The sequence below is a fragment of the Pteropus alecto genome, unplaced genomic scaffold (genome assembly GCF_000325575.1).
Source record: "Pteropus alecto unplaced genomic scaffold, ASM32557v1 scaffold79, whole genome shotgun sequence".
Classification (NCBI taxonomy): Eukaryota; Metazoa; Chordata; class Mammalia; order Chiroptera; family Pteropodidae; genus Pteropus; species Pteropus alecto.
In genome coordinates, this window is record NW_006494612.1 from 13,125,871 (window position 1) to 13,134,046 (window position 8,176).

An 8,176-nucleotide genomic window follows, 5' to 3' on the forward strand; every position below is an offset into this window, starting at 1 on the left:
GTCAGAATAAGATTACATTAAGCTACTCAGAATAGTGAACAACTTAAAACTTATGAATTATTTCTGGAATTTCCATTAAATATTGCAGACCACATTTGACTATGGGTAACTGAACTGCATAAAGCAAATCAGTGAATAAGGGGGGACTACTGTACTCACCCCAAATCTGTTTTTATTTATAAATTCTTATTTGATTCATTTTTGATTACTTGGACTTCATTAATAAATAGTTACTTTGAGAAAAGATCACAGAAGCTATAGTCCCTGAGTTCTTTCTTCTCTGAGAAACTGCCAAATGTTCCTTTAACTATAAAAGCTAACTTAGATAAATAAATACATTTTGCTTTCTCTCAAAATATTTTTAGACTCTCTAGTTGGTACTGAAAGTTGTGGAGAAATCTCTGATATTTATGATTTCCTCCTTCTCACCCATTGCAGAAGACAGGATCTGTTTTTTTCCCTCCCTAGATGTCTAACAAAATCTTTCTTTCTCTGAAGTCCATAATTTATCTAAGATATATTCTAGTATCTGTCTTAATTTGGAAGAAATTTTCCCCTTGTATATCTCTTAACAGTTTTTCTCTTCCATTAACTAGATTCTCTCCTAGGATAACAATTGTCCTTATATTAGATCCTCTTTGATCTCCAAATCTCTCTTATTTTATAATTTTTTAAATCTCTCTATTTTTACCCTAAATATTTCTAACAGGGCAGAAAGTCAATACTTTACTCTCTCTTTCCTGTCTCTCGTTGTTTCTAATTCTTTATTAGAGCTGTGAATGTTGATGTTTTGAAATTGATTTTTTACTAGCTCTGAAATTTCCTTTTTCATTTCATTCTCTTCTTTAGTGCCTTGTCTTTGACCTGTTGTTTATTGATTTTTGTATTTTTATTAAGTTCTTTATAGCTCAAAATATACTAAGAAATTTTTCTTTCTCCCTTCTTTGGACAATATATTTCCCTGACTGGGTACTTCATCTGTTGTGCATTGCCACATTCTGTTTACCCACTGTTTCGCTTATGTTTATTTACTTGCCGGCTACTTTTTAAAACCTCGTTATTGGTAATGAATGGAGCTCTATTCTGAACATTAACTTTCTCTGACATAGTGAAGGTGAATTCTCTTTGACACTCTCACATCTGATCCAAACTACAGTTTGAGGACAAGATCTTGTTTTCTACCAATTTGTTTGCAGTCTGAAAGTTTGTAGTGTTGAAAAAGGGAAGAGGACACATGAAAATAAATGTATATCTTCTACAGAAATTTGTCTCTGTATTATCTTTGGAATTAATTTAAATGTCTTACAAAGAGCACAATCCATACAACCAAGGGTATTTCTTGCTATGAAAGACTGGCTCACTGGAAAAAGCCAATTTCCTAGAGATCATTTTCAGTTCTACTGAGATCCTACTTTCAAGGGTTTCATTACGATTTTACCTTACCCTTCCTAGTCACACTCTCAGTATGTATCTCACCAAACTGCAGCTCTTGTTGTGAAATTCCAGGATTTAGTCAGCTCACTATCTATTCTCATTTACCCTTTCTGTCATGGAAATTAAGATGTCAGCAGAACGAGGAACTATTCTGATGTAGAAGCTTCTGTTTTTTCTTCGGTCATTTTTCAAAGCTTATAACATAAAATTTTACCACTTTTTATGTATTATATATTAAGGGAGCTAAGTCTATGATAAAGTGTCACCCAAACACTTTTACCTAATATTTTCTATTAATTTAATTCTTTTATTAAAAGCAGATATAAAAATTTCTAAAATCTAACTATCTAAATATTAACTGGTTATGAAATTGTTGGATGCTTATGTAGCCATGAGTAAAATGAAGCTCTTTATGTGTTGATATGAAAATATCTCCAGGATACAAAGTTAAGTGGAAAGGAAAAATACAGATTAGAGTGTACAAAACAGGCTTGTGTGAAAAAGTGGGTGGTATAATAATGGTGAGATGCTGAAGTGCTAATATGTGCTAAATATCTCTGGAAATATATAGAAGTAATTGATGGGGATGGGAAATTTAAGACTGTATTATTATATTCTGCCTTTTGAAGTTTTAACATATGAATACTTTACTATTCAAAATAAATTTCAAGTTAACTTTAAAAAAACACACATTATCCTTACATTTATTACACTCTGGAGGCTGTCAAAACTATAGTTATCTTTCTTCCTCTTCAGCCTCAAGTGAAATGAGCAGAAGGTACTAAGTAGCTTCACTTTCTGAAGAGGCCAGCGACACTTCTTTCTGCAAGAATACAATAAGTAATTTGTCCATGTATTAGTTTCCTAGGGCTGCCATGACAAAGCACCACAAACTAGATGGCTTAAAACTACAGAAATTGGTGTCAAAGTGCTAGAAAGTGAAAATCCAAAAGCAAGCATTTGACAGAACCATGCTCCCTCTGAGATTGTAGGGGAATCCTTCCTTGCCTCTTCCTAGTTTCCCATGCTTGGCTGGCAATCTTTGGCATTCTTTGGCTTGCAGCTGCAAAACTGCAACTCTACTTTATTGTCACATAATGATCTCCTTATATGTCTGTGTCTTCATATGGCAATCATTTGTAAAAACACCATGTATTTTGGAGTGGAAGCCTTCCCTACTCAACTATGACCTGATCTGAACTAATTACATCTGCAATGACCCTATATCCAAATAAGGTCACATTCTGAGGTACTGAGGGTTAGGACTTCAACACATATGGGGGGAGGGGTGTAATTCTAGCCATAATATAGACTTCACAATACTAAAAATAATTCCTCTAACATTTGAGCAATTTTCCTATTGGTGGAAAAGTATCATATGGAAAATCTCTTAACTGTTTATTTTTGGCTCATCTAGCACTCCCTTTAAAACAGTGTTTATTAAATATTGAAAATATCTAAAATAAAGCTTATAAGTTACTTATAATCAGTAAAAGAAAAAACACAATACATACCACAACCATGTATATACCAATCAAATTACGAAAAAATATATATTACTTTGAAGGCTCTTATATACCCCTTCTTAAAGCCATTAACTTTCTTATCTTCTTAAATGAAATAACTATACTGAATTTATGTTTTTCATAACATTGTGTTGTTTAGTTTTGCATGCTTTTTGAAGTTTGCATCAGTTGAATTGTGCTATTTGTATTCTCCTTTTGCTTGAGTTTTTTTTTTTTGCAAATTCAGCCTTGTTAATGGTTGTAGTTCTAGTTCATTCATTTTCACTACTCTGTAGTATTCTGTTATGTGAATGCAACAAAATCCATTTATGCATTTGACTGTTGAAAGATGGATGGGTTGATATCTAGGGATCCTTTATTTTTTCTTTTGAAAACATTACTGCTTTAAACATCTTGTACATATTTCCTAGTGCATGTGCAGGGGTTGAATCAATGGCATATATAGGAGTTTAATCAATGTCATCAGTGTTCATAACAGAGCAATTTTCTTTGGCATTCTTTGGAGTGCTTAGTTATTCCTAGTTTGCCTTTCTACCGAGGGTGAGGTCTTTTGTGCCTAAAGCTTTATAGGAAGTCTCTGATTTGACTGCTTACCTCATATTTTTATGTCCTGTATTCTGAGACCTATGAAATCCAAATTTATTCAGTATACACCTTCATTTAATCTTTGGCCTGATTATTCTTTTATTTTTCATAAGCAATCAAATGCATTTAAGATGTCCTTTTTATGATATCCAAATTTGTAGTCGTTATTAGTAAGAGGCTTGCTTTTGATACTTAGTTTACCATATTGCAAGGAAAGAGAGAAACTAAACAGTTTTCATTGTACTCCTGTAGCAATTTTTGAAATGGCCCAAAGTTCTTCTCACAGTCTTCCCAATGAAAAATGAAGACTACATCCTTACTCTTAGAATCTGGGCCCTGTGACTGCTTGAACAATAAGGTACACTGGAATTATACCTTAAGAAAATGGTAGCATGTACTTCTCATCTCTTGGGACATTTGCTCTTTCAAATTATACCATATAGACAACTATTTACTTTGTGTAACCATTTCCACTAGTTGACCCAGTGCTTAATTATCTCAGTCACTAAACCAGACAAATAAAAGTTGTAGTCTCAACAACTATTCTACATGTTTTGCATAACCCACCAGTGTACTAAATGCATAGCAAAGTATTTAAACATTTTCAGAGAAACGAAATAAATTAAGAATGTAATTAATGGTTTTATTCATGTTTCATATAAACAATGGGTGCTAAGCATATTTTAAGCATCAAATATTAATGTTATGACATTCAATATATAAGAAATAAATATTTTTAAAGCACTCATATATTATTTGCAAAAATGCATATCAAAAGATATAAAGTGAAGATTCATTTGATGCAAAATAAATGTAAAGGACAAATACTGTCTGAAACAGTGATTCTCATGTCACTCTAAATCTGTATTATATAGGATTAAAAAAAAAAAATACAAATAGCCAACCTCCATTAATACTCATGGAGGCAGGTTGAAAAGAACTGGTTAACGTTGCAATCATTTATGGAGCTTTTAGAATACAATTTCCAGGCTCTATTCCAGACCAATTAAATCAGAATCTCTGACAGTGAAATCCATGCACCAGGACTATTTAAAGCTCCTAGACTTTTCCAACATACAGCCAAGTTGAGAATCACTGGTTTAAATATCTGATTGATTGCAAATACTGTAATAATATAGGGAAATTACCTGTTAAATTTTAAAGTTCTATATCATAATGTTTGTATTCTCATTTTAAATTCAGTGTTAATTAAAATAAAATGTGACTGCAAACTCTCTTAAGTACATTTTCTTAAGGCTAGGGAAAATCCACTTAGAAAGAAAAATTCAGTATATATAGAAAATTTTTAGTGAAATGTTCTATTCAATTTGGAGGAACTAAGAATGTTTTTTCTAATTGAGAAAGTGAATTAGTTTATTCAATCAAAAGTCAGAATCTAATATTAATTTAACACTACACAGGCATAGCTTCTACCCCAAGTAAATGAGCAAAATATTGAATGTATTTCATTCCTTCATAAAAATATTATTGATCATTTTTATATGATAGTCATTGACTAAATGTTGGAAACATAGTAGTGAGAAAAATCTAAGATCTCTACCTGTATGACACTTATAATCTAATGGATATAGTTTTAAAATGATGCAAATATCTGTGTAACAACAAGCCGTATAGGAGTTATGAAGTGAAGATTTGTGATGCTAAAAGACATCTTATCGGAAAACCTGGCAGAAGTGACACTATGCCAAACCTTAGGAACTGGCAGCTTCTGCTTCTGGTCTATTGGACCCTTACCATTGGAATCCAGCTAACATGATGCAAAGAAACCCAATCAGCACATAGAGAGACCTGTCTATGCGGAGAAGAGCCAATGCCTCTGGTGCATAGCCTTGTCTGAGCTCCAGCCAACAGCCAACCTCAAATTGTCATTTATGTGCATGAGTAACCTGGAAAAGTAAAACCCACAGTCCCCTCCTCTTCTAGTATTCAGGGAGGGCTTCTCAAAAAGTTTTCATCTGAAGAGGGAACAGGAATTATGGTATGTGCAAAGGCCTCTCTAAAAGAAAGGTCACTTACAATATATCCTATCTGCAAGTCATAGTATTTTAGTTAGGCAATTGACTGGATTATGTGCAAATCTGATGACTATTACTTAATAAATGTTATAAGTTAGAAAACAATAAAAAATCAAACACATTTTATATAAAACATCACTATCTACAGGACACATAATGGTACTAAAGGGAAAAGCAGTACGTGGTTTAAAAAATGTTGTGACTAATAGTAGACATAGATAACTCAAAAGGCATTTTTAAAATCCACTCTATGATCTAAACATGTTCACTAGAACCTTTGCAACGTTTTTAAACTACAAAAAATGCTTTTTTTTTTTTTTTTAGGATCAAGCAGAAATATGTGAGATATTTCTTTCCTGGTTTTATTTTAAAGTAAGAGGAGGTAAATAAAGAGTCTTCTCATCAGTTTCTGTGAAATACTCGTATTGAGTTGAGCCTTATAAGTTGCAACACTCAAATACCCATGCATACACTTAAATATTCAATTTCAACACATTGATTATGAATTATACTCACAGTGATCTAAGCATATCCTTGCATAAATATTCCGATGTGAAGTGGCACTGGAAGAGGAGTGAAGCATCACCACTATATTCAACTCTTTGCCTGCAATTTAGAAACAAATGTATGTTGAAGTGTTTTCCTATGTATTGCCCTCCTTCCTAGGAGTTGTCAAGATATGATTGAAAATAGTGATACAGTATTAAAGCTCAGAGAAAATCCTGACACTTGATGGATTAAAGCTTTGAATTAGTCAGACCTTATGATTCTCAGACAGCTTCTGCAACTGCTTTTCTTTGATACGCTAGTGAGCTGAATTGAACATGGAGTTTTATCCTTTTCAACAGTGTTCAAATACATTCATGACCTACCAGTTCTTTCCTAGAAAACCGAAGCCTTCTTTCAAGCCTCACTGAGGTCTCCAACATCAGTAAGAAATTATAATTTCTTGAGTTAAGTACTTAGTTACACAGTAGTTCATGCTGTCCCCCTTTTTAACTGCTGCTCCATTGGGCATTAATAACATTCAGATTTAATTTTCATAATTTAGAGCTTGCCTTATAAAATATTAAAATGCTTATTAATGCTTGGAAAAGTGGCAAAGGCACTAATATATATTGCAAACAACACACTGCTGTTCTTTAGCCACATAGTAATTAGGCACGCATAGAAAAAAATCTCAATTAAATTTTGTCTTCATTGTTCAGAAGGCAAGTAGAAAAGGGGACATAGAAACACATTTAAAGACCCTTAGGACAAGCTTGTGTTTATCTGACACTGTAGCCATTGGCTCAAATGGATCAGATAATATACATAAACACATATTATTATGTACAATAATTTTAAAAGGTTTATCATCTCATTCAAAAGTAGAAAATAGTGAATTCCCATACATTACTAAAAAACCAAAGTAAAAACCATGCACTTCCAAATTATGAATCTTTTATGTTTCTCAATAACCATTACCTGGTCCAGAACTTTTTTATCCCCGAGAATGATAATGAATTCAAGTTGTTTCATTTATCCTTCTGACTAATTCTTGTAAGTTGCATTTGTGAGATATTTAAAAAGAAATAAAGATTATAGATGCACCCTCTGCCCATGGAACAGTACTGTACATATATAGTACTTGGTTCAGTTAATCTCACTAATCAGCAAGTAAAATTATTTTATAAAATCACACATTATAATGTGTGGTATCCACATTTCTATAAACAGAAAATTGCTAAACACTAAATTCTGCCTTCTGACATCAGTCACCAATGTAGTCATCAATATCAAGAAAGATTAAGGATAAATTAAATCAATACTTAAATCTAATTTTGATTCACTGTTAATTCAAGCAGCATAAAATTTGTAGAAATATGCTTTACAGGAATTTTGCAAATAAAGATGCTTTCAACCTATTTGCCACTTAATGATCTTTGCTAGAATGGAGGATACACAGAAGAAAGAAATTAAGTACTAAGCAAAACAAATTCCCATTGCTAGAATTTTGTATATACTGCTATTGCACCAACTTCACCAACAAGATCAATTTGATGAACTAATCAAACTAATGAACTAATGAACTAAGATAAGCACTTCTGTCTTGTATGTTAAGACCAATTTTGCATTTCTCCTCTAGATGACTTGTTATGTTTCCACTGTGAGAATGCACACTGCCTCTCCTATCACTAGTGAGTGACACTGGGAAAACTGTTTCATCCCTATGAGCCTCAATTTTCGACTCTGACAGAAATAATAAGTGAGATAGAAATAATAGTACCTACCTCAAAGGCAACAATTAAATGAGAATTTACATAAATCACAAATCACAATGCAGTCTCTTAAGTATTAGCTCTTACTGCCATGTTAAAACATGTAAAAAGCAGTGCTTTCTGAAATAAATACATTTAGAGCTTTCATTGATCTAAAATTTCTACTAAAATTTTGGAAGTTGTTTAAGTTATGAAGGGAGGAATAAGAAATAAGGCACTGTAAATGTCAATTGGATGAGTACTTCCTATGTCCAATAGAGCAAAATGCTATCATGCTGAAAATTTTCTGTGTTTATGCTTCTTTACATTATAAAATTTATTTAAATTTCACATA